This window comes from Urocitellus parryii, chromosome 7 (genome assembly GCF_045843805.1).
Source record: "Urocitellus parryii isolate mUroPar1 chromosome 7, mUroPar1.hap1, whole genome shotgun sequence".
Classification (NCBI taxonomy): domain Eukaryota; kingdom Metazoa; phylum Chordata; class Mammalia; order Rodentia; family Sciuridae; genus Urocitellus; species Urocitellus parryii.
The window spans coordinates 94,349,932-94,377,446 of NC_135537.1; the positions used below are offsets into that span (position 1 = coordinate 94,349,932).

At 46.3% G+C, this 27,515-nt stretch overlaps 1 pseudogene; it reads right to left on the minus strand.

Moving 5' to 3' along the window:
- Positions 1-25,272, minus strand: part of LOC113178011 (E3 ubiquitin-protein ligase TRIM35-like) — a 42,844-nt pseudogene extending 17,572 nt beyond the window's left edge.
- Between the last annotated feature and the right edge of the window lie 2,243 nt (positions 25,273-27,515).

The following is a 27,515-nucleotide window of genomic DNA, read 5'->3' on the forward strand; positions in this document are numbered from 1 at the left end:
CAAGACTATTTCATGGAACCCAAAGATGGTTCCATCCCAGAAATGAGTCAGGCAAGCAATCACGAAGCAGCTCTGCATCTCTCTTGCCCCACAGCCCACCCCGGCCCTCTTTGCAGAGACACCTGCTTCTTCTCTGCAGACCACCTTTCTGCTGTTTGTGCCCATGGCTGCCACTGCTAAGTAGAGGCACTGGCATCTTTGTAGTTAGACCACACAGAGAAATCCATTTGCTGTCTCCTAGATCCGATTCAAAATTCCCAGAAAAATAAAATCTTCCAGCCCTGTGTGGGCCAGGTTTCCATACCAAGGTCCACGGCAGAGGGAGCCCATGTGTATTTCTACCTGCCAACACCTGCTCCTCCTTGGCTCCTGTTGCACACAGAGGTGAGGCTCGGGTCACAGGCAAGGCCTCTTTCTGCTCCAGGAGAAACTCATCCAGCCTGTAGAGAAAATGATAACCATCCACCCTCGAGTCCCACCTGATGGGAACCCTGGGAGGAAGGCTAGACACAGCCATATCACTTTCCCGCTTAAAAACAAAAGAGGCAACTCCAGGCCCACAGCCACACATTGGTCACCAGCTTGAGGTGCAAATTAGTTCCGGCAGGACACCTGACAAAGCTCATGGTCATCTGCATGTTGACCCCTGCTGGCACCTGGAGCTGGTCCCTTGGCAAGTCAGTGATGCCAGTCCATCTTTTGTTCATAAAGATATTGCCCTTCTCCAGGGTCCTTCACAGCCATCCTGGGGCAACTTTGGGGCAGAATTAACTGGCTGTGGTTTCCTGAAGCCTTCTGCGGGGAGCTGGCAGCCTCCAATATTGGGCCTGTGCTCTCCTGAAGGCTCGAGATGCCTGGCAGTGCAGTTGTGTCCATCTAAAGACCCTGTAGTCCAGGCTACGGTTTTCTTGGCAACAAAAAACCTGTAAAATCTTAACTGGCAGCCTGTTGATTTAATTTAGGGAGTCTGCGTTTACTCAAAGCTGTCTCCAGACAGCTTGCTAAGCAGGACAGCCAGAGCTGGGCTGTGCCTGTGGGCTTCAGTTCTTAGAAGGAAGCTGGAGAGTTGTGCCCGAGTTCTCTGCCTAATGAATTATGCCTTTGGGTGTGGAGGACACCAGCAAAGAAATTCTGCCTCTGCCTGGTTGGCTCTGTGAGCTTCCCAATTGCCAGAACCTCCCTGTTTCATAATTGATGTGCCAAATTTAGTTCTGGATGTAGGTTGCTGCAGAGTGTAACAGAAGCAGTTCAGTTTACCTTCTAGGATGGACTCTCTGTGGTCTCTGATCCTAAACCATGAGCAGAGAGGCCTTCAGGAGCAGGGTTGCATAACTGACCTGATTGTTGATATACACTTGCAGCAATAGTCTCAGATTTGACACTTCCCCTGGCACCTTACTGAAGCCCAAGGGCGTCTGCAGCACAACCTGACATCCTTCAACCTGACCTTCTGAGCCACTAATGCCTCAGTCTCATTAGAAAAATTCTCCAAGTTCCAAAACCCATGCAACAATCATTTCACTAGTGATTTCAGTCTGCAGGTCACTGATGGCCAGCTTTCTGTTCCAGCATCATGGAATCCAAGTGTCCCCACCCATGAAATGGGTCAGCTATGTGGTCATGTGCAGCTTCATTTCCTGGTTGCACCTTATTCCAAGTTCATTTGGCTATAAATGAACAGGAAACTACTCCAAGTTACCATGAGCAAAATTAGAAGATTTATTCAAGTTTAAAGGAATATCACATAGAAACCAACACACAAAGGACAGCTGGGTTGGAGCCAGGAATTGAAAGCTAACAGAACCTGGAAGTCTCGGGCTCTGTCTCCCATACTTGTGCTCCCTGCACACTTTCTTTCTGTATCTAAAAATGGGAGTTCATAACCCACTTGAATCAAATGTATGAAATAGATATGTCAAGAGCTTTGTAATGTTTTGAACAACCAATAAAAATAAATAAATAAATAAATAAATAAATAAAAGATTATTTTTCCTCCTACCTCATGACAGACTGACTCCCCAGCCCTGACCATTCTGTGTTTCCTATCTTGGAAAGACAGTCCAGTCTTCTCTTTATCTGAGCTCCAGACTCTCTCTGGCTCAGCTCAGGACAGATGTGTGTGTGGTGCCTGGGATTTGGGCCAGTGGGTTGGTATCCTAGTGCAAATCTTCATGGAATGGGAGTCCTGCTCCAGGTGAGGCCAAGTGGGTAGTGGAAGGCCAGTAGGTGCGCTGCCTCAGGATTAGCAACCACCGATGAGATAGGAATGTTGTGCATATCATCTAAATGTCTTTGAACACAAGGTCACTGCAGAACACTTGAATTACGTTGGACTGAAAAAACTGGTGATGGGAAGTATGTTTGCAGTACGTGTGCCCTCATCTGTAGTTCTAGAGTTGTCTCTGTCCCCACACAAAAATTCCAAGGGATGAACAGTCCAAGGATGCAGAGCAGACAGCCCACAAGTGACTCTTCAGCAGAGGGTCAGGCCCTGGGACATGAGGTGGCCACCTCCCCAGCCAGCCAGCTCTGCCTGTTTACACGTTTCTCTATGCACAGGGTGCTAAAATCAGGGTGCTGGAATCAGCACTAGGGTCATCCTGATTCATTCCCTTCCTACCCTACTCAGAAGCACACAGAAAACATGGGGACAGGGCCGACTTGGAATCCTCCCTTATAAAGGTTTAAGGACCTCAGAGAATTGGAAGATCATGAAAGCAGGCTTCAAAAAGGGCAGGATAGAAATACACACACACACACACACACACACACACACAAGTTAACAAAAAGTCACTGTGACTTTCACTCACTTTCTGGTGTAGTTTAGGATCTGACCCTTCCTGTTCAATGGATCCAAAATCAGTTTAGGTAAATGATAGGTGAATATAAGCACAGTAATCTTGAAAATACATTTGCCCATGAAAAATCAGTTCATAATCAAAAATCCAAGAAAATTAGAAATGATCATAAGCAGAACACAAGTGGCATTCTTGTACTCCAGTCAAATATGAAGGGCATTAGAGGAAAAATAGAAACAGGTAAATTAAAGGAAGTGTGATGAGGAAGGAGGCTGGTAGATTTGGAGGTCACTGGAATATGGTCAAAAAGTCTGTGCTTCATATTGTGCTTTCCAGAGAGAATGGTTATCAGTTTTCTCATTAGGAGGGGAAAAAAAAACCTCACGTTTTCAGCTGATTTTCTAGAAAAATATCAGCATTTTATTATCTGGATAGATTGTTCTTGATTAACATGGAATTTGCATGTATGATCCACTTCTGTGAGGTTCATCTGAAAGTGATGAATCCCATCAGAAGGGATGGAAAAGCCATCAGGGGCTGCTTGGGGCTGGGTCAGGGTTGAGATCTGGTGAGTGTGGAACAGGAAGGGATTTGGGGGAAATGGAAATATGCCACATCTTGACTGTGGTAGTGACTAAATGGGTTTCTGTATTTGTCAAAACTCTCCAATTTAAAATGAATATTTTTGTTGTTGGTGGTGGTGGAATATATCTCAATAAAACTAATTTGAAAACAAGAAAATGTTGTGCAGTAATGCAATGTCTGTGTCTATATCTAGACCTAGATCTATGATGAAAAAAGGAATGCTGCCCCAGGAGCACTGCGGGCACCATCATCCTGAAACAGAAGAGCTGTGCCTTCCCTCTATCCATTGAGGACAGCAGCAGGGCCAGGGCACAAAACTCCACATGGTGGCCTGGGGCTACAGGTGGGGATGGGAGGTTTGGTCAGTTATAAGATGCATGAGCTCTCAGGGTCTGTGATACAGCACAGTCATTATAATTAATATTTAAAACACTTAGCATGAGAAAGTAAATGTTAAGTGTTGGGGGGTGCGGGTACGCACATCAGGTGATGGACATGATAATTAACTTGATTTTGGAACTCATTGGGCAATGGACATGTATAGCAATTCACATCTTATGCTTTAATTATATATGATTTTATTTGCCAATAATATCTCAATGAAGAAAAAAAAATGAAAGACTCTCCAAAGCAGACCATGTGGACAAGGCTTACAGGTAGACTAAGGGGCAGGGTCGTTCCTCAGTGGTGGGGAACGGAGGCGATTCAAGCCCCGAGACCAGCCTGGGCCTGGCCTTGAGGTCGACAGGGCAGACTCTAATAAGGCACCAAACAACTGGGGCTCAACAACCCACACACCCCACCAGGTTTGCAGCTTTGAAGTTACTGGTCCCAACCACTCTGACCCGGGAGCATTTGGGGTTGGGGGCACTTCCCTCTCTGCCCTCTGCCTTGGCATCTGCTGCTCCTACCCTCTGTACCAGGATGGGTGCAGTGTAGGGAGTGAGGGGGAAAGTATTGGTCATCTAAGGATTCACTCGTGGGAATGAATTTGTCACTCTTTGTCATGCTCTGGGCCTTACAGGTGTCTAAAGGTACTATTTTTCTTGGAGCAAAGAGTCCTCCCCCATGTCCTGACCTTTCTTCCCTTGCAGGTCCCTTGCCAGGTGGAGGGAGGTATTACAGTTTAGATGTGTGGTGTCCCCCCAAAGCTCCTGTGTGAGACAACACTAGAAAGTTCAGAGATGAAACAATGGGGTCCTAAGGCATTGACCTAACCAGTGCATGAATCCCCTGACAGGGATTAGCGGGTGGTTACTATAGGCAGGTGGGGAGGGACAGAGAAAGCAGGCCAATGAGGACGTGCCTCTGGGGTTTATAGTTTATCCCTGGAGAGCAGATCTCCACCCTCCCACCTCTTTCTCTCTCCCATCTGAGGTGCTTCCCTCCACAGCACCCTTTTGCCATGATGTTCTGCCCCACTTGGTCCCACAGCAATGGAGTCAGCAACCATGGAAGGAACTTCTGAAACCTTGAGCCCAAGTAAACTTTTCCTCCTCCTCTATGTTGTTCTTGCAAGTCATCTGTAGCAGTCCCTGTGAGTTGGGGTGGGGGTAAACCTCAGCTTCTTTATATGAGATTTCTCTCCTCTTGGGGCAGCACCCTGGGACAGAATCTAAATATCATGACTTACAGGTCACTTCTGATTCCCATGGGGATCCTAGCATCCATGTTGCTCTAAGAGAGCTTACAGGTGCAACCCAGCAAGGTACAGCCCATTTGGGGCAGCCTTCCTAGACTCTGACATGGGCACTGCCAGTCAAACACCAGCCCTCCGGTGTGATTCCTCAAGCCTTGGTCACACCAGTCCACTGTAACCTCCCAGAAACTATTTTAATAACATGCTTGGAGTTTTCTCCTCGTGGCTGGGTTGCTTACAGATACAGTATGGGACAATCTGCATTTTAATTATAGTGTGCTGGGCAGGGAGGGGCAGAATACTCTTATAGGCTATGTGCCATACACAAAATCTCTCTGTAAAGAGAAAAAAAACACTGATAGGAGGGACTGCCTACTAGGAGAGCTGAATGTGCAGAGGTGTGAGATTGTTCTAGTACATTTTGTACCTTTGGGTTTATTGCCATGTAAACAGATTATCAAACATACACAAGCACACATGTACATGAGCACGCACCACGCACGCACGCACATACACACACACACACACAAATTAAAGGCAAATTACTGCTTGCCTTTTTTTGTAAGAGCATTCCAGGTCTGTATGTTTAACTCTGAAACCTATTTTTCTTGGTTACTACAACCACTTTTCCACGTTATTGAAACCTTTTCACAAATGTTAAGTTGTATAGACATACTCTTGTCAAAAATCTGAAGGAAAGTAAGAGTTCCCAACATAACTTCCACATCTCAGCTTCTCACTTTTCTTTGGGATTCATCGTGACTCTGAATCAGAATTTCAACATGCAGAACATCCCATTTGCTGAAGAATTAGCCAACAGTAATAAGCCTATACTAGGTTTAGGGTGGAATACTCAGCATTTTTCCAAAGTCTGCCTCACTGGATCCCTGAGAAGCCTGATGCAGGTACTAACACCCTCTTTCTACTTGCAACAGATGTCCAAAAGCCTCAGATAGCTTCTCCATCACAGGGTTGGAATCTGGGTCCAGGATCCCGACCCTTGTGCCTTACCAAATGCTGCTGGTAGTTTTGTGGAGTTGTTGAGGACAGCTTGCCTGAGCTGCAGGTCATACCTCCAAAAGGTCGCATGTTGATTAGTGACAGAGATATGTTCTGTGACATGCACTCTTCAGCAACTTTGTCACTGTGAACACTGAGTATGCTTACCAAACCTCGACAGTATAGCCTACTGCACACCTGGGCTGTGTGGTACAGCCCCCTGCTCCAAGGCTGCAAAACTGTGTGCACGCTACTGCAGTGGCACTGTCGGCCACCGTGACACAGTATATATCTAAACACAGAGACGGCACAGAAACATGCTAATCAGAATTTTTCAGCCCCATTATTATCTTGCCCCTACTTTGTATTTATGACCCGTCATTGACATGATGCATCCACATAAGAACCGCCCACTGTGGCCCAGGACATCCCTGGACCTAGGACAGCAAAGGTGAGAATGATGTGGTCCCTGCACTCAAGCAGAGAAGACAGGCAGGTGCCTTCCAACAGGAGGGGTAACATGCAATAGCAGCCCCAGGAACCCTGAGCAGGATCTACAACAACAGACGCAAAGCAGGCAGAAGCCTACTGGGCAGAGTTCTGTTAATCTCTCTCTAAGGTGTTGGGAACACTCCTGCCCGGCACCGTCAATAACCACGGGGCTCACCAGACTGCCATTTTGATAGTTAACCAACAATAATCTCATTCTGCCAAAACTTCACCCTTCAGAAGCAAGAAGAAAGGAAGAAAATGGCTATTACTTGAGTTATGACCAAGTGATCACTGGTGCCAACGTGCAAGTTCAAGTAGCCAGGGGGGACTCTCCTGCTATTTGCCTTGGCATTCACAAGTCTGCTCCCCAGGCTCCCATCTAAAGGGCACACAGTTAGGGGTTAGGGAAGATCTGCAGTTGAGGACATAAGCCCAGGAAGGTAAGGAGTGTGCACACAGGTGGTGCAGCAAATATAAGCAGAACAGTCCGAGTAACCAACAGCAGGTCACTGTGATACAAATGGCTCTGTGAGTAGCAGGCAGTGTGTGTAACAGCCAGGTGTGCCTGGAGCCATGTGAGATGGAGCCAGGACACCCAGTAGAACAGAGTCCAGCCACAGTGAGCTCTGAAAGCTGCATTGCAGAAATGCACATGAGCAGGTCAGGAGTGGGGGCCACTCTGGGTGGCCACTGGAGACCAAAGATGGTGCATCAGGTGGCAGCACATAGATGGATTCAAAAGGAGAATAAGACAGGCAGTGTACAGTGGGCTGCTGCCTCCAGGGTGGATGCTGGAACGGGGAGAAAGAGGCACAGGTAGGAGAGTATTCAAGGAAGACCCTTGGAGAGGGGGCTTGCTGCCAAGAGGATAACCACCTTACCCTGAGCATATCCAGAATTGAGGCTAGATGGTCTTAAGGGCAGTGTCAAAAGGAGGCTTCCTAAGATCTGTAAGCAACCGGAAAAAAAAAAAAAAAAAAAAAAAAAAACCAGACTAGACATTATCCAAATTAAAAAACTGGGGGTTTCAAAAGATGTCACCAAGAAAGTGAATGGACACACCTAGAATGAAGAGGAAAGTTTATAAGTTCTATATCTGACAAAGGAACTAGTCTCTAGAATACAGAGAACCCTTAAACTTAACAATAAAGACAACCCAGCTAAAATGGGGAAAGGCTCAAGACAGTTCCCCCAAACAGATATATAAATGGCCAATAAGCACATGAAAAAGCTACTCGGTATCAGCATCAAGGAAATGCACATCAAAGCCAAAGCCATACCACTTCACCATCACAGGAGGGCTAAGTCAGAACACAGATCACAGTGCTGACAAGGTTGCTGTGCACCCTGAATCTGCACACACTGCTGGTGGGAGTCAAAGGGGTACGGCTGCATTGAAAAGCAGCTTGGTGGTTCCTCAAAAGGTTAAGAAGAGTCACCATAAGACAGAGCATGTCTATGCCTGGGTGGACCCAAAGAGAAAGAGAGACAGGTCCACACAAAAATCTGTACACAGATGTTCCCAGCAGCACTACTCAGAATCAACAAAATGTGGAAACAGGCCAAATACCCATCAACTGGCGAACAATAAAACACAGTACATCATTTCATACAATGGAATATTACAATAAGAATACACACTACAACATGGAAAAACTCTGGCTTACAAGAACACCGAAAGAATAATGTCAAAAGAAAAAGCACATCATTTTTATTTCTTTGAAAAGGAGGTCTAGGCTATCCAAAATATCCTATATCTTAAAACAAACAAAACAAAACAAAACAAAAAAAACTCGTCACAGCTTGGGTGAAAATAGTTTTAAACATTTATTCTAACCAACAAGTCAGGCTGGTCATACAGAATCTGTACTTGACAGGTTAAACCCCAGCAGAGCACACAAACTCACAACTGCTTGGTTCCCAAAGTGCCTAGAGCTCTTTTTTGGGGGGTGGGGGCTTTGGGGGCTGAGAATCTGACACATGTGAGGTCATTTGCCAACTGACAAGCTGGCCCCAGTGGCATGTCACACTTGGTCCCTCCCCACTAGTTACATAACCAATGTGCACAACACACTTATAACCAGGACTCCTAATTGCTGTTTAGAACATCAGCTGTTATAAAGTGGGGAATCCAGGCTGGAACGTGCCCCTAACTATAACACGGTACCCACAGGACAGTATCTCCTTTCATGTTGCCAGTTCCCAGGACACACACAGTGAGCTGGAAATTAGAAAGCATTTGCAGGCATGAGAAAGGAAAGGTGGAGGTTTACAGTGGAGAGGAGAAACAGGATGGAACCCAACAGGGAGAAAGCCGGCTGAGGTCAGTGACACACGGCAGTGAGGACGAGGGACACTGCCTTCCTTCTCACTGCACAGCACCTGTCTTCCGAACGGCCTCCCTCAGATCACACCCTTCCTTTCTTCCTAACTGGAGGGGGCACCTCTTCCCTTCCCTTCTCATACTTTCACCAGAGGAACTCACCCACAGATTTATAGAAGGACATGGTCTTCTAGTCAGGTCTTCTAGTCCCAATGTCTATTGTACAGATGAGGAAAGTGAGTCCCAGCGAGGGAACAGGTGCACAGCATGATTTTAAGTTTGTTAAGTGCTCTGGAGCTCTTGGTTCAGGAGATTAGCTCTTGATGTACAACCAGATAAACTGGAGTTGATGGATACAGATGGGCAGCTTTGCCTCCTACCTTACAGGACCCCCAGGAAGATCCGTGCAAGTTTTAAATTAGTAACATAAAGCAGTAGCTAAGCTGAGCCCTGCACTAACTGTTTGCTTCTTTGTTGAATTCCTGATGTTCTGGCACTGGAGTGACCGCAGCTCTTAAGCTAGCCAATCCCTAGGCAGCCAATAGGGCTGAAGGCTGCCTGTCTCGTGAGTCCAGCCAACCTAGACCATGGAATCACAACAATTCCTGTAGCAGGCTCTTTGCCAAGTCAACATCTCCTGTCCTAGTCATCCTAAGGAAGGTGCAAGAAATGAGGAGCAGTCCTCACACGCCAGAACCCATTGCAACTACTCAAGACTGGCGAGCATCCACCTGGTCTATGCTCTCCCACCCATTCCATCTCAGGAAAACTACAAGAAAGGCTTTGCCAGCACCTTCCCCTCTTTCCCTTTGTATCTTGACTGATCCTAGTGCTTTCCTGTATGGTTCCATGTGGCAAGGCTGGGAAATGAGTGACAGACTCTTTCCAACAGTAGTCATCTCCTGATTTAACCATACCTGGAAAATAATAAAACCTACATTTTAAAACAGGCCTGTTCTAGAAGTAAACATTTTCTCCAGAAATTCTCAAATGAGGACATAAAAATTCACACCCTGTGTAGAGGCTGGACCCAGTGAGGTACTTCCTGGATAGCTTTTAACTGAGCAGAGAAGGGACCAAAAATAAAGAAGAGGCATAGGGCCTAGAATCACAGAAAAAGGCAAGACAGACTGGCAGAGGATGCTGGCACTTCACAAGGTAGTGGGCAGAGGTGCCGAGGCCGGGGATGGGCTTCAGGAAGAGGCAGGAATAAAGCAGGCCCACGGCACAGCATCCGGCAGGCCTGGGCCAGTTCAGACATCCAGCTCTGAACTGGCCCAGGATGCTCAAGGGCTCAGGAGGCCCATCACCCCGCACACCCCCAAGGTAAAAGTAGGGCCGCACCTCCCAGAAGCGTGCATGGAAAGTGTATAGGTGGCAGTTATGTTCAGCATCATAGAAGGACAGCTCACCCTCTTCGCACTCCAGCTCCACACGTAGGTGGTGCGAAATGGTCAGGACCAGGGGCGAGGTGGCCGGGTCTGAGGTCACACAGTGGTGCCCCTCCATACCCTGCGTGTGGCACACGTACCAGAAGCCAGAGCGTGTGTCATGGTAGCAGCTGTGTGAGTGGCCTTCTGCACCAGTATCTGGCTGCACCCGCACCACACCCACCCACCAGCTCTGCAGGTCACCTAGGGCCACCTCCCAAGCATGGGATCCTTGAGAGAAAGTGCAGGATCCCAGCAGGCAGGGTGCTGAGGAGAAGCACTCTGGTTTTCCACCTGCAGGTGGTAGCCATGGTTGGTGACGCTGGTGAGGTCATCAGACACTGAGAGCCAGCCTGCTGCAGTGTTGGGATAGAAGCTAAAGGGCACTGAGGGCAGAAGGGGGGCAGTTAGCAAACCTGATACTCTCCCACCTGCCACACCAGGTGGTGTCCCCAGGGCCCACAAATGACCACCTCAGCTCTAGTTGCCCTGGGTTGATGGAAATCATGGGTACAAATGTAAAGGCCAAAATATATGTGAAAATCCTAGCACCCACCCAGTTAAGACAAAGTCAGACTGGAGCAGGGTGGAACTTGAACCTACCTTGACTGTGCCCTTATAAAAAGGGGAATGGAGACAACACATGAGGGGAAAAGCCATGTAGCAGAGGGCAGAGGGTGAGGTGCTGCAGCTGCAGGCCAAGGGCAGCCAGGCCTGCCAGCCAACACCAGAAGCTAGAAGAGACACAGAGGGCCCCTGCCACAGGTTTCAGAGGACCACAACCCTGCTGTCACCTGAGCATGAGCTTCTAGCCTTCACAACCATGAGAAAATGGGTTTCTGTCATTTAAAGCACACCATGTGTGGTCCTTTGGTGACCTTGGATGGAGAAAGCCTTTCATTAAACACGTTACAATTCTGAATAGAGGAAGTATTTCTCTTTCTGAAGAGGACAGAGGGTCAGGGCCTGTATAGGAAGGTGGTCTGCCAGGAGGGGCTGCAGCCATCAGGCAAGAGGAAGATGACCAGGGTCAAGGGCCTGCTGGGAGGTCAGTGGAGAGAATGGGTAGAGCCTGACAGAGTGGAGCTTGGCATCTCTGTGCTAGCATAAAGTACCTTCCCTGGGCACGAACACTTCCCAAAACCCCTTACCAGATTTGATGGAACTGATCATCTTCCACGCACGGTACTGCAGGGAATCCAGGTACTGCAGGGAATCCAGGTACCGGCAGGGGTTGATGAGCATGCCGGGCTAGATGGGCTCCAGCTCCACCGTGCAGAAAAGCCTGTAGAAGGAGGATTGGGCATGGTGGGTGCAGTTGGGGCAAAGCACCTGGGCTGATCTGGGTTCACTGGAAATGGGCAACAGGCCTTGCTCCCTTGCCTCAGGCCTAGGTTTCCTGGCCGCCTTCCCCAAGACAAACCTGATTGGTCCAGGAACTGACTGAGCTGCCACACCCTTCAGGATTCAGTAGGACGGCTCATCCCGCCCCAGCTGGGAAAAATAGAAATAGGAGGTACTCCAACATAGATGCCATCCTTGTGGACAGAAATCACACTTACACATCTGCTTGTGGCATGTGTAACAAATTGGAAGGGACCTTAACAGAGCTCTACTCCAACAAAACCAAGAGGTCACAATCCTTTGCTTGAGCACCTTTGGTGACAAGGAACTCACTACTTCCCCTAATTCCCAAAGCCCACTCTTTTATCTTTGGACGGCTCATACAGGGACATAATTCTTAATTATTCATCCCAGAGAACCCAAAGCCATCAAGGCACAGGAGTGTGCAGGACAAGGGCCTGTCCTGAAGCTCTCAGTGGGAGGAGGCTGGTCAAGAAAGATGTCTAAATGTTAGATGGCCACTGAGAAGCATGAGCAGATGCACGTTGCTCTCCCTCCCCTCACAGTGGCTGGAGACGTTCCATGCCAGTCAGAATTGGAGAGCCTCAAAGAAAGGTCTCTCCATCTGGCAGTCCCCACCACTCCCTGTGGATCCCACCAGCTGGCTGCATTACCTGCCTGGCCCTGGAGCCACTGGATTTTGCACCTTTGGTGTTTCTGCCTGCTCTTCCCCTCCCCTCCACCAGAATTGTCAACTTACTGGTGCTTTCGGTGCTTGTGTTTCTGAAAGAAAAGACACAGACACAGAGAAAGCATGGTAAGTTTCTGACCTCAAGAGGAGCCATGCACCCCATGTTCATGGATCAGAAGACTTAATATTGTTAAGATGTCCATTTTCCCCAAGCTGATCTAGGTATTCAGCAGAATTCCTTTCAAAATCCCAGGTACTTTCTTTGTAGAAACTGATTCTAAATTTCATATGGAAATTCTTTAAAAAGAAGAGTAAAGTTGGAGGACTCACACTCCCCAATTTCACAGCTTATTATAGAGCAACAATAGTCAAGAGAGTACAGGACTAACATGTGGGCAGATGGGGAGATAAATGGAAGGAACAGAAGTGAAAGTCCAGAAGTAAACCCTCACATTCACTGTCAGCCAATTATCTATGAGGACAGCAAAATCATTTAAGAGAGGAATGGTCTTTCCAACAAATTGTAAAAATTATTAAATTACACACTAAATTGATAAAGGTGGACCCTAACTTGATGCCATATTTTAAAAAATGACATAAAATACATCAAAGGCCTAAATATAGAGCTAAAACTGAGAAAGAACTTGTGCCTAGAACATAAAGAATTTTTACAACTGACAAAGAAACAACCTAATTAAAAATGGATAAAAAAGTAGAATTGATACTTTTCCAAAGAAGATCTACAAATGACCAATAAGCACATGAAAAGATGCTAAATATTGTTAGCCATCATGAAATGCAAATCAAAATAATGAGATACCACTTCAAACTCAATGGAATGGCTACTTAATATATATATATATATATATATATATATATATATATATATAGAGAGAGAGAGAGAGAGAGAGAGAGAGAGAGAGAGAGAGATATGGAAAGGATGTAGAGAAAGTAGAATCATTATTCACCGCTGATGGCAATATAAAAGAGTGCATTTGCCTTGCAAAAGAATCTGGCAGCTCTTCAAAGGGTCAGAGTTACCAAAGAAGCTAGCAACATCCAAGAGAAATGAAAACATGTACATGTAACTGGTACATTAGTTGGGTGTGGTGGTATGTGCCTGTCATCCCAGTGACTTGGGAGGCTGAGACAGGATCACAAGTTCAAGGCCAGCCTCAGCAACTTAGACCTCAAGCAAGCCAGCCAGACTCTGTCTCAAGATTGAAAAAAAAAAACTAGCACTAGGGATGTAGCTCAGTGGTAAAAGCACCCTGGGTTCCACTCCCAGTACAAAACAAACCAAAACACTGGTATATGAATTTTTATAGCCCTATTACTACAAGAGCAAAAAGTAAAAACAAACCAAATAATCACAAATTGATGAACAGATAAAATGTAATATACAATAGAATAGTATTATTCCACCATAACAAGGAAAGAACTATTAGTTGCTAAGACATGGATGAAGTTGCAAAATATGCTGAGTGAAAGAAACCAGTCACAAAAGGTACATATTATATGACTCCATTTATGTGAAGTGTGTAAAATAGGCAAATTAGGTAAACCAGAGAGATTGGTGGCTGAAAGGCAGCAGGACAGGAGGAATAGGGGAGTGACAGCTGAAGGATTTGGAGCTTCTTTTTGGATGGATGAAATGATCTGAAATACAGATTGTCATGATGGTTGCACAACTGTACACTGCTGAAATCACTGAACTGTATGTTTTAAATAAGTGACAAGCTGGGTGTAGTGGTGTGGGGCTGTAGTTCCAATTACTCGGGAAGCAAGAAGGTCACTCGAGCCCAGCAATTTGAAGCCAGCAAAAGCAAGAATGAGATCCTATCTTTTAAAAAACTAAATAACAACAATAACAAAAATGGGTGATTTACACAGTGCAATATATAAATTATATCTCAATAAAGCTGTTATTTAGAAAAACAAAATCATAAACCAAAATCATTGGCAGGATGACAATTTCCTTAGCAGAATTGTCAAAGAAACAAACAATTTAAATCCTTTGAGTGATTCTGTAATCAGTGCCCTCTGGAGACAAGGCATATCATGGCTTGACATGAGGTGGTCAACCCACAAAGGTCCTCCCCAGAATGGGACACACTGCTGGAACACAGTATTTGCACCCCCATTCCAGAAGGTGAGCTGTCGGTGGTGAAGAGGATAGTGTGTCATCCTGATCATCCTGATTTACAAACCAGCCTTAAAGTTACAGAAACTTCTCAATGATGCAATCAACCACAGCGAGAAAAAATAAACTCAATGGCATCTGTTTTTTTAAGTGAGAATGGAATCATTCTTAAGAGAGAACAAGTCATATTTAAATATTTTAAAAATCTGGTTTTGAAAAACCACATTTACTAGGGGTAGAGAGATAAGAAACCAAGGATGGCACAAAAGCAAAGAGAACAGGGGGAGCGAGAGAGAGAGACACACAGGGAGAGCAGGGGAGAGAAGAGGCTGGAGACGCCACCCCTGTCACGCCCCTAGCCTCTGAAAAGCAGCACACCAATGCCATTCCTCAGGACCAAAGCCAAGAGGTCACAGGAAGACTGGCATGGCGGGGCTGGTGACCATGGTTCTCTAGTCCCTGAACATCCAGCCCCTCACAGAATGTGGCGGCCACGCTCCTCACCATAAGAAAAGAGATGTCATCTTCCTTCAGTTCCATCTGCAGCCACTTGATATCGTGGGCCAGCACCTCTGTCTCTTCTATGAGTTGCTTCATCTTCTCATCGGCCAGGAGCTGCTTCTGCCTGGTATCCTGGGCCACAGCGTCCAGAACAGCTTGCTCCTTCACCCAAGGAGCTTGTGGAACTCCTGCCGAATGCAGCCTTCCAGCCCCGCCGCCTCCACCTGCAGCAGAGAGCTGGAGTCAGTGATTCAGACCTGGGGAGCCTCTGCTGTCCCCAAGCCTGTGACCTTCAGATTTTCAGAAAGAATCCTATGTAGAACCCTAGAGATGAAGCATCGATGCAAGACTTGACTAGCACAAATTTATAAGTTTAAATTTCAAATGGGAGAGCATAGCAGCTGAAGGCCCTAAGCAGCTTAGTGAGACCCTCTTTAAAAAAAAGAAAAAGAAATCATTGCTTATTGATGATACCCCTAGTCCTGTAACCTCCTCACACACAACAGTCTGTATCTCATTTGGGTTCTCAATAGCAAGGAAAACCCTGTGTGACAGAAGTGAATTATTTCAAATAGCAACAATTTTTAAAACTTGTTTGCCTTCAATCTTTTGCCCTTAAATATGTCTGGTCAAAAGGTTTTCTAAAACAGTGGGAAGTATTTAACACTCAATCATAAAAATGTGCACTTTCCAAATCATAACCACAAAAATATTAAGAAAATGAGACCCAAACCATAAAAATACTCAGAGAAAAAGAAAGAAATACTTCTTGCCTAAGAAAAAGAAAGAAATTGCTTAGCATAATATGAAACAAAAAAGACTCAATCAATGAGATAAATGAATATATATTAAAGATAAGCTTTAAATGTCAAGACCTTATAAGCAGAGTTAAATACATGCATGTAATTCCAAAATGACTACTGTATAAATGACACCCCCCCAAAAAAAACCCTAAAAATAATTCATTGAAAAAGAAATGACAAACTGGGAAAAATGTTTGCAATATATTCAACAAACTAGTATTAGTCTTAATATACAAAAGCGCTCCAAAAATCCAATGGGAGAAAAGATAAATATTCCAAGAACAAAAAAAGGATATGAATTGGTATTCACATCATTCACAAAAGAAATCTATACTGTGAAAAGATGGGCAAACTAGAAGGGACCACGTAGGAAGAGTGGAATCTACTGATTCTTCTCACACAGGACAAGAAAGGATGGAGCAAAGAGGAAAACTCGGCAAGAGCCAAGGCAATTCCAGCCACTGTCACACCAGCAGGGACAGCCTCATGGTAAAGGGGTAAACAACAGAATGTATACTCAGCGACTTGGATTCAGAGAATTTAACGGGAAAAGCACCCATCCAGCTAGAACTCTGGAGGCCTCAACCTGACCACCTTAAGAACCCTGGCCTCCACAAGAAGCCTAAGAGCTCTCTGCTGCCTGGCAAGGAGAGGTAGATGCACCCCCCTTCCCCCTAGTCCAGCCCCATACCCACAAATGTAGGTATTCTGATCATGGAAATGTACAGGGAAGCATTCCCCTGGTGTGCAAACTCTCGGAGGGTAACAGGCACCTTGTTTCCCACCTTTAGAATGCCCTGCAATCTCTCTTAGGATCTAGTAATATAGCTAATATATGTGCAATATCTAGCTGGTATGGTAATGCCCTGAGAAGCCTCTGTGTTAGAGGCTCATCAGAGGCTCATCAAACCTCGACCTTGATTGCAGGCACATAGTTCCTAGGAATAAAGGAACTTATTTGCTAGATAACTACAATGTTTCACCAAGCTCTGCTGCTCCTGGAGCTGCCTAACAGTAACTTTAGACAATGGACTTTCTTGAGAACTGCACAAAGCTCCTACATTGCATACTATAACTGTAAAATTTACTTGCAGAATAAGCAACCTTACTGATACTCTAAACAATAATGTAGTTATGGTACTAATAACCAAATGTAACCTATTGGTATAAATAAACGTGGCCACTTGGACACCTTCCCTACCTCTGCACCTCATCTCTGTCTCCCCCTTTATTATTTTTTTACAGACAAAGCCAGCCAAACAGCTTTGGCCATGACGACACTGGTTACAGGGCAGAAATGAAGCCTGATGACTCCATGACAGCACCAGAAGAACACCACAAAGGGTGTCCTCTAGCAACGGAAGGCTGCAATCTCATTTGTGGACTGGAATCTTGGTCTGTACTCATGGCTCTGACCTAAGATGATCAAATGGTGCCACTCTTTCAACTCAGCTTCTTGGTCTCCAAAACATCACAAACATTGAATGGCCTCTTTCTGTGGGCACTCAGATGCATTACCTTATATCAAAGTTTCACAAAAATCCTTGGAAGACGGAATTTCTTTCTACAGGTGAGTGCATGAGTTTGGTGGGGGCCGAGGGATCTGCCTGTAAACACAGGGTTGGATTTCCAAGGTCAGCCTGCAGCTTACTGCCCTGGACTCTGTATTTCACAGCCTCGACTCCTGCTCTGCTCCTCCAGCTTGGGACAGGCTGGTTTCTGACTGTCTCACTTACCCTGGCTCTGGTCTGTCACCTTCTGAGAGATGACTGCTTCTAGTAATTACCACTCAGCTGCACTCATCTCAGCCACAGCTGACACACCTAGTTTGGGCTGCTGGGCACTCCCCTGAAGTCCCTACAGTGCCTGAGTGGCCAAGGACTGGGCTCAGGGAAGCCTCCTAATATCTAGCCATGGAACCAGCCACAAGCTCATTACTGGCCCCTTGCAGGTGCCCAGAACTTCCAGACATTTGGAATGTGCTCACTTTCCTTGTATTTTGATGAGAGGGGACAAACTAGAAAACAACAAGGTAATGAAGTGTCTTGAAGAAAATGAGGGAGACCTGAAGCCGGGTAAAAGGGAAGGGCTAGTCTGGGTAGCAGCAGGGAAAGCTTCCCAAGGAACGTGTAAGCTGAAATTTTAATGGCATCTTTGACTATAGGGCCAGGGGAACAGCTTTAGCTCATTTAAGGGACAGAGAAGGCCACAGAAGTGGCAGAAGCACAGAGCACCAAGCCACAGAACAGCAGATGAACTTGGGGCAGGCAAGGGGCAGACAACAGCCTTGGCCATGGGAAGGAGTCTGGACTGCAGTCTGGGGCATGGAACTACACTACGCGATTTTAAGCAGAGGAATGACACAGCGATGTGCTTTTCCAAAAGACCACTGGAGTGCTTGGAGAGTGGAAAGAACAGAACAAAGAACAGAAAACCAAGAACAGAAGCAGGGAGGAGCCAGGAAGGAGGCGCAGCAATGCAGGTGGATTTCGATGGACATGTATGGTTCAGAGACAGGGAACAGGGCTGTGGTGGAGTGGACACGGGCACTGAAAGGAAACCTGGAATCACAGGAATCGCAGGGGCTTGCACTGAGTGAATGGCGAAATGCAGCACACACTGAGGTTATTATTAAATGACAGTGCAATGGCACGGGTGGCTTCTTAAGCCATGCCTGTGCTGCTGGTGTGCCATGCCCAGGTCTTCAGTGAGGCAGTGTAGCCCAGTCAGCAGCTGAGAACAAGGCTGTATGAGACTTCCAAGTCCACAGCTAGCCCACGGGAGGCATCAACAGAGCCAAGGCCAACCCTCCCCTGCTTCTCCCTGGCTGCACGCTGAGTCCAAGCACTCACCTGATTGTGCTTGGTGATGGCCTCCTAGGAGCGTCACATGGCCCAGAAGGCCTTGGCTTTCTCCTGCAGCGTGTACTCCATGTTTCTACACTTGGCCTGATGTGGGGAATGAGAAGGAGGCAGGGAGGCAAGTTAGGACTGGAGGCCAGACAGGGAGGACAAACACCACATTTATAACTGGAATTCCACTTTGAAAAGAGCATGAAAACAGCATTTACTGAACCTGGTCCATGCCAATACCCTGGGGCACAGCTGAATGTTAGTCCTGATCTCAAATCATGTCTTTATAATGCTAAGGGCCCTCAGATGTCCTGTAGCCCAGCTCCCTTGTCCTATGCCTGGTACAGGGAACAGGGCTGAGGAGGTAGAGGGGCCTGTTGTCTCTCAAGCTGCCATAATACAGCACAGAAAGGCATCCTCCTCAGCCTGGGACTGGTCCAGGCTGAGCTGAGTCCCTGAGCTGTGGGGATAAGACAGGAGGAGGGACCACAGACTCCCTTTGAAATGTTCCAGACTGTACTGGTCTGAAGTCACTAATCTTAGGGAGTCTGACCCCCTCATTTCCCATCAAATGAAGTTATTTCCCATAAGGCCTTCTCTACACATTTCCCTCCAGACCCCTCCTTCTCCTGACATTCTCATATTGCTTAGATCATGTGACAGACTTTGATTGTCAAATTCAAATATTTAACTCTTCAGTAGTTTTTGTTTTCTAAATTTTAATTATTGCTTCTGAACATTCTGGACTCCCTGAAGAACACTGTAAATTTTAGGTTGGATTCCTACCTTTTCATCTACATTGTGAGAAACCTTTTCATATATTTTCTTTTGGAAAAACAGTAAATATTCTAATAATAATAATATAATTTACTAATATTAGATTAATTCTAATAAAAATAATAATGATTCTAATAATAGTACTGGTAAATTACCATCACCATTTATGGAGCACCTACATGTAGCAGGGACAGTGCTAATTACTTAATACCAGTTTCCTACCTGATAAGAGGGATATCACTATGGAGCTCATGGGTTGACAAATCAGTGCATGTCAAGGGCTGAGAAGTGGGCAGGCACACAGTATGTGCTTCAAGTTCTAGCTCTTAGTACCAATGAGTGCCACTTGTGAGCCAAGAAATTTAATTCTCCTACCAGATGTTCCAGGTTTCTTAATGTACAGCATAAATGCTAAGATAACCTCATCTAGATCTCATCCTTATCCAACTCCAATTTGTTTTCCAGATCTTTCTCCCCCCCCCCCCTGAAATGCAGACTCATCACACAATAGGTGTTTACCATGCTGCCTACTGCTGGGACCTCTTCACTCAGGAGCCACAGTGGGCAATTGAGACTCCCTCTCTGCCGGGGGCACAGGCTTATCAAGGAGGCAATGAACATCCTCTATTGAAACTAGGGATCTTCCAGGCTTGAATTGAAAGTTGAAGACACAGAAAGTAGTGAGTAGTTAGGAAAGGGTAGAAAGAACTAGAAGGGGAATGTCTTAGTCCATTTTCTGTTTGCAGTAATACAACAGCATAGGGTAAGCTATTAGGAAACAGGCTGATTCTGGCTCAGAGTTCTGAGCTGAGACTTAGGGCCATGTCTGGTGATAGTCTTCCAGGATAGCTGAGTTCCAGAATGGGTGAGGGCATCACGCAGTGGGAAATAGGAAGTGCATGTGAATCCTATTTCTTCCCTTCTCATAAAGCCATCAGGATGGTGGGGGCTCTGACACTCCTATCTAATCCTACTCAAAGGCTTCACCTCTAAACACCAGTCACATTAAGTTTCAACCCTCTTAATACCTTGCAATGGAGATTAAATGTCAACCTTTGTTTTTGGAGAGGATGAACCACTTGCAAACTATGGTGGGGAGACCTCTGAATATGGCTAAGAGTAACTGGAATCCCTGAGTTGACACTTCTCAGGCTGATTCTGGGAAGGTAGCCCCAGGCAGGGGACCAAGACTTCGGGACCTACGTCAAAGTCCAGAGGCATATATAAGAAAGGGGTCCATTCAAGGCAGTTAGAGGCCTGGGCCTCCGAGGGAGTTTGGAGTGTGCCTGGTATTGAAAACACTAAACTTGAGTTCTGACCCAAGAATTTTATCATGTTTACCCCAAAGCTTAAAGAAGTGCATGAATGAATTTTCCCAGGTTTCCATTTTCTCATTAGTATATGTAACTATCTTCACAGTCCCCTGGAAGGGTCTGTGTCTGAGTATTTTGTGGATTTGCAAGTAGTGTAAGAGTATTCTGAGATAGTGTTTTTGTTGAATGATGAACCAAAAAAAACCCACCAAGATAAGCCCATCCTTAGTCACCTCATACACAGTGTGACACATGCTCTTGGTTCCTACAACATCAGCACCAGCATTTGTAAATGTGTTAATGATTACCAGGCACTAGTCTGTATGAGTGTCATGGTCTTGGCCTAATGAGGTAAGAGCAATACACTCAGCATGTAGAGGGTGTATGGGTGCTGTAAGCTGGCCAAACATGTGCATCAACTGAGTTTGAGTTTCTGAGTTCTTCAAACAGGGAAGCTTTGACTCCTGAATCAAGCCAGCACTTGGAACACAGTAAAGAGAATCAATCAAAAGGATCTCTGCCAAGAGTAGAGATTTAGTTTCAGCAAAATAAAATCTTGTAATTAATATTTTAACTGGAATTGTACAGATACTAATTTTGCTTGGACTTAATCTGGCAACTTCCTTTGGTTTATTGCATATCTGTGATATAGGCAAGAGCAATTTATATGTTTTGTGTTTGTGTGCACCTACGTGGTAACATATTTAAGCCACATTATTGGAACACTTTTTCCTTTAAAAAGAGCAAGCATGTTGTTCAGGTTTGAGAAACACTGCGCTCCAGGACTTCCTAAGGTCCCCCAAGCACTTGTGTTCTTTCTAGAGCTCTGTTTAAACATTTCCGTTATATCCAAAATCTCCTAAGTCTTTTTGGTCATATCTCCCTGTGCTGAGGACACCAGGCAAGCTCTTTAACATGCCCTTGGATGCCCTGTGGGATCTGTCTCAAACTTCTTCATTCCTCATGTAGAATGTCCTTCGGTCACTGCAGGCCCCACCCTATGTCCCCAATACTGCTACTGGCCTTCCTTTACTGCTCTGGGCCTTCAGGTCTAGAGAAATCAGTTGTTCAGAGGCTCCTTACTATGCCTCAACAGACGAAAAAAGTAGGCCCTCCTCTTAGAGTGTCCCATCCTTCACTGAAACTTCAATTATTAGTGAGAGTATTCAACTGTGCCTGTCAACTTCATCCAGGCAGTGCCTCTAGGACTGGACTGTATTCTGCTGGACACACTGTGCCCAGCACATTGCAAGTGTTCAACCTACCTGCTCTCTGCACACTGACAATGATCAACAGCCACCCAGATGCCTGATTATCCAAACACAGTTGGCTGCCCACAGCTCTGGGATCAGAGCACAAGCATCACTGAGAGAAGGCTCTCTCAAAGCCAATGACCAGAGCACAGACCAAACTAGGCCCAGGGGAAGTCTAGCTACTAGTTCTGTGACTTTGGCAGTTACTTAAACTTCGACTGTCTTTATACTGTACCTCATTACACTGTAAGATAGGGATAACACTACTAACTACAGCAAGCTGAAATGCCCCGCAACCCTGCAAAGCGCAAGTTCTAATCAATACAACCGTGAATGTTATGGCAAAAGGGATTCTGCAAATGACGGAATTAAGGATCTTCATATGGCAATATTCCTCTGGATAATCTGAGTGGGTCCACTGTAATCACGAGGGCTTTATGAGAGAGGTGGTAGTCAGCCAAGGAAGGCAATAAGACAACTGAAGCAGAAGTCAGAGTCATGCTCCTTAAAGATGGAGAAGACAAGGAAACATGTTCTCCCCTGAAACCTACAAAAGGAATGCAGCTGTGCAGACAGCTTGAATTTGGGCCTTCCTACCTCTAGAACTACAATTAACTTATGCTGTTTTAAACCACTGTGTTTGTGCCAGTTTACTGTGACAATGATAGAAAATTAACACACCCAGCCTTGTTGAACGTTTGTGAGCATTACATTTGCTAACATGCACATGCTTAAGAGAATCTAACATATAGTAAGTTCTCTACAAGTATCCACCCACATGATTTTTAGTTTTGCTTCATCCTTAGATGGTGGCCAAAGTGATCTTTTTTCTAAAACATACTATCTCATCACAATCCCTCGTCTGAGAATCCCACAGGGCTCCCCACAGCCAGCAGAACTTTTGACCTAGCTCCTTCTCACATGGCAGTGGGATGGGAGGGGGGATCCCACACTGCTCCCCCCAGAACCACCATGCATGTCCAACCATGCAGAACCATGTCTTGTCTACTAACTCCTGACTTCCCCCTCTAAAACATGAACTTCATAAGATAAGGGGCTATCTCAGGGACCTGGGCACCCAGAACAGGTTTTGGCACACAGGAAGCCCTCAGCTCATGTTTGTCTGGTAAATGAATGAGTCCCACCCTGCTTCAGGCGGCCCTGGACTAGACTATTCCCTGCCTCTCAGGCATCACCCTGAGGGCCCACTGGCCTGACACAAGGCTCCATCTGCATCTCCATCCTGTTGTAACCACTGAAATTCTCTAGGTGCCTGGAAAGTCAGGTTTCCTCACTTCCAGACCCTTCCAGACACTACTGTCTCTGCCATATACCCTCCCTCATTCCTTCCCCTGGCTAATACCTCCACAGCCCTCAGGTCTCTCCTGGAAGCTCCTTGAGGGTGAGAATTCTCTATCTCATCTCCTGCAGCTCTTCTAGGACCTATCAGGGCAAGGCATCTGCTATTTAAGAAAGCTGTCATGGACCCTCATGCTTCCTGGTCCCAGGCTCACTGCTCTTGAATCCTGGCTTGGGGCTTGGCTCCAAACTGGGGAAGGTCTGTGAGTGTTCCTGGCCTTGACTCCTGCCCATCTCCTGATCTGCAGCTCTGCCAGCCCGATGAGAATTAGTCACACATTGACTCATGGTCCCACTATCTAGACCCCAGTTCCCAGTGAGCCCAGCACTTTCTCCAGCTGTCTCAAATCAGTATCCATCACTTCTGCTAGTGGGAGTGCATAGGAGTCACAGGGTTACTCAATCAAACATGCATAATGATGGCATTCCTGAGTTCTCTTTCACTTGTCTTTGCCAAAATGTGTGTGGAACTATAACAAAATTATTTCTTAATAAAGGCACTGCAAAGAAAGGAGAGGGTGTATGTGGAGTACCTCCTTCTGGACACAATCAGCTTCCTGCCAGCTAACCAGTGTTCTCCAATCTGTTGGTATGATACATGCATTAGTAGGTGATAAAACAAATTTACTGCTTCTTTCCTTTTTGAGTGCTGGGGATGGGACCCAGGACCTCATACACACCAGGCAAAAGCTCTACAACTGAGACACATCCTCAGCTCCAAATTTTAGTGTTTTCACATTGTGTAACTTCTTCCAGAGTACAATGGGCATTTCCAGAATTTTACTTTTATATTTTTTTACATATATATGGGTGATATAGGGTGTGACTCATTCATTCACAGACAAATGAGCCGAAAATGAATATGTTTCTAAGGGCTAAAGTCTAAATATTTCTGAAAAATTCTTAGCTAGGTTAACCCTTATTTTCTAATCACTTTTTCCTTTCTATAACAAAAACTCCTCCACATTACTTTTACCCTGTAAGTTGTTCCCTGGTTTATGCCTATTGGAACTCTATGCATTAAGATGCTAAAAGAATGATAGAGAACCAACCAGTGGGCCTGAGCCAAGGGCCTCTCCTGGCAGTTACACAAACTTTGGGATCAGCTGAGGACGGTGACTGAGCTACGGAAACCTTAAGGCTCTACATCCCTTGCCAGGTCCTGGGCTCCTTCCCCACTTCTAAACTGAGGGTTCGTGGGCTACCCACACTGGTGCAGCTCAGAGGGACCTGGCCACCTCTGCTGGCTGGGCCAGGCCACTCAGAAAGGGGCAGGGCTGTCTGGAAAAGGTGGCTGACCCTGTATCCCACTTCCTGTTTGCACTCTCTGACCCATCCTGGGCCCGTCTTGAAGAAGGCAGACCCAATAGATAACCACATTCGCAATGGGGGTCTTGAGGAAGCCCCCGGAGCCCTGGAGGCCTGAGCACGCGCAGCGCTAGCAGGCTGGAGGTCAGAGCCTGGGTGTGGGGATGCGGTCCAGCCCCGGCCACCACGTGTGCGCTGGATCACTGGGGGCTCACCGCCACTCTTACCCGAAAGTCGTGGGCAGTGTCCTTCACTGGCTGCACGTGATGTCCCCAGTGGCGGGGGGTCGGTCTGGCATGAGCAGCAGAGCAGTTCCTTGTCCTCCAGGCAAAAAAGACTCAACTGGCCGCGGTGCAAGCGGCAGAGGCACAGGGACGAGGGGCCTGTCCAGCGCGCGTCCTCGGCCTCCTCGCGCAGCAGCTTCTCCACCAGGTTGTTCAGGGTGTGGTTGGTGCGCAGGTCGGCGGGCGACGCCCAGTCCTCGCACACTGGGCATGTGAGCGCCATTTGCACTTCCCTTAGCGGCTCACGCACCCACTGTAGAAGTTGTGGCCACAGTGCAGTGTGACAGCATCGCGGAAGGGGTCGCAGTAGATGGCGCAGAGCAGCTCCTCTTTGAAGGAGCCGGAAGGCGCGGAGGACGCGGCAGGTCCGGGCTCCATGACCCATGAGCTGCGGGCTCCAGCACCCGTAACTTTGGCTTGCGTCGCTCCCAAACCGCTAAGCGGCCGACTGCTGGGCGGTAGGCAGTGCCCGACTCCTTCCTCTCGCAGCGGTGAGCGGCGGCGGCACTGGCCAATCGCGAGTGGAATGCTTGGCTGGTTCCTCCCCACTTCCTGTTTGTGCATAAAGGCGGGAAGAGCGGTCCCGCTGCGGAGCTGGCTGTAGCCGCCGTCTGCCTAAAGGCACCTCCCCCAGCCACGCTGCGCGCCCTCGTGTCACTGGACGCCTGCGTCCTTATTGAAGTGGGAAATGAAGTCTAGGAACCCCTTCCTTAACTGAGTCCCGGAAACCTCTGGCCCGCGACATGGGAGACATCCAGGATCCTGACTTGGTTCCCAAGTCGTGGCTGGGTCTTAAAGCAGCTTCGGTGGGCTTGCGCTTAGAGTGGCGGTGCCTTCGTAAAGGCTTGTCACTCAAGCCATCGTCTGTCACTTCTTTTGGCCAGTCTTCTGGCCTGGAGGAAACAGGCGAGGAAAGCGGGTAGTGGGAAGACCTCTGAGAAGACAGAAGACGCGGTTCTTGTCCCGGGGTTGAATGAGTCTAGTGTTTCAGAATGTGTTTGCTTGTGGGGAAAATGACTGTAACCTATCTCGTCCCTATGAAATGTGAGGCTGAAAGTAAGATAAGGGTGGAGCGTGCTCCTGACATCAGGCAGGTCTCCATTAAAGCAAAGGAATAAAAGACTTCTTTGAACTAGTATCCAGGATAAATTCCTGCGAGGTTTGCGGGACTGAGCCCCTCTGATTCCCCTTTCCTGCATCAGTGTGATTATTTTGCAGCTTTCACATGTAGGATGCTGTTCACATGCGGTGCTTCCATTCCTGGTTTCTGCTGAGAAACGACTCTTGGTGTTGTACGCCTGTATGTCTTGAGAGCAGAGGCACTGTCTCAATTTTCCAAGGATGTTTCTATGGTGAACAACTTTGGAAGGCAGAAATAATTTCTCCTCCAGATAGAGTTCTGGCAGAACTAGTCCCCATTATAGATTCCAGTTTCCTAAATTTGTGAATTTCTCTTCTATAATGCAACCTACTGGGGCCCTCATCACAAAGACTTGTGGGAATTGAGGCTCAGGAAATTGGCCCAGTAACAAAGCTGACTACACTTACTGCTGTTATGAATTGTCCTTTGTCTCTGACCAGTTGGAATCATATTTCCTACCAGCATTCATGAAACTGTATCAAGTTAACTGCTTGAAAGTAGGATAAAATTTCAAACCCTTTACAGTTCTAGATAATTTTCTTCCAAACTTCTTCAGAATAGCCCTTTCCTCATAGGGAATGCACATCACTAATTTTCATTGCCTTCAGTATTTCTTTTCTGTGATCTATATTCACCTGGGGAGCTTTGTAAATGGCGATTCCCAGACCCCATTTCATCCTTCTCACCTGTTTTGGCCAGGAATCTGCATTTTCACCATGTAATTCTCAGGCACAACAAGTTGTTAGGTGTCCAGTGATGGTTACTGGTTCAAAAATGAATATTAGGGCCTGGGGTTGTGGCTTCATGGTAGAGTGCTCGCCTAGCACATGTGAGGCCCTGAGTTCGATCCTCAGCACCACATAGAAATAAATAAATAAAGATATTGTGTCCAACTAAAAAAAAAAAAGGTATTTTTTTAAATGAATTTAGAAGCAATATCTAAAGAAAGCCACAAGATGGGGCTGATAATCCTGCACTACATTTACCACAGACTGGAAAATGCTGTCATGTCATTTTCTTTCATTGTGTCCTCTTACCATGTGTCCCACTTGTTCTGTGAAACTATCTATATTGCTATCTGTGGGTTTCATTCTGTTCTTAAATGATTTTCTTTGTTTGATTTCTAATTTTCTCAGATTCTGAGTGGGACCACAAATCAAAACAAAGATGTAGAGTAGAAATTAACATGTATCTTTTTAACAACAATCAAAAGTTAACACTAGAGCAATGAGGTTCGCCAGTCCTTTTGGAAATAGGGAAGGGTTATATTCCAGACTCTAGCACTAGCCAGGGAGAGGCATGACCTGGGGCATATATTTTATTTTTCTGATTTCCTTTTCCTTAACTGTATAAAGAAAGGTAGCATTAATTGCTCCAAGTGTATACCATATCAGACACTGAAACTGTCTAATTCTTTACATAATTTCAGGTAGGAGTGACAAAGATTTTATCTACAGATCAGAGAAAAGATCTCTAGATA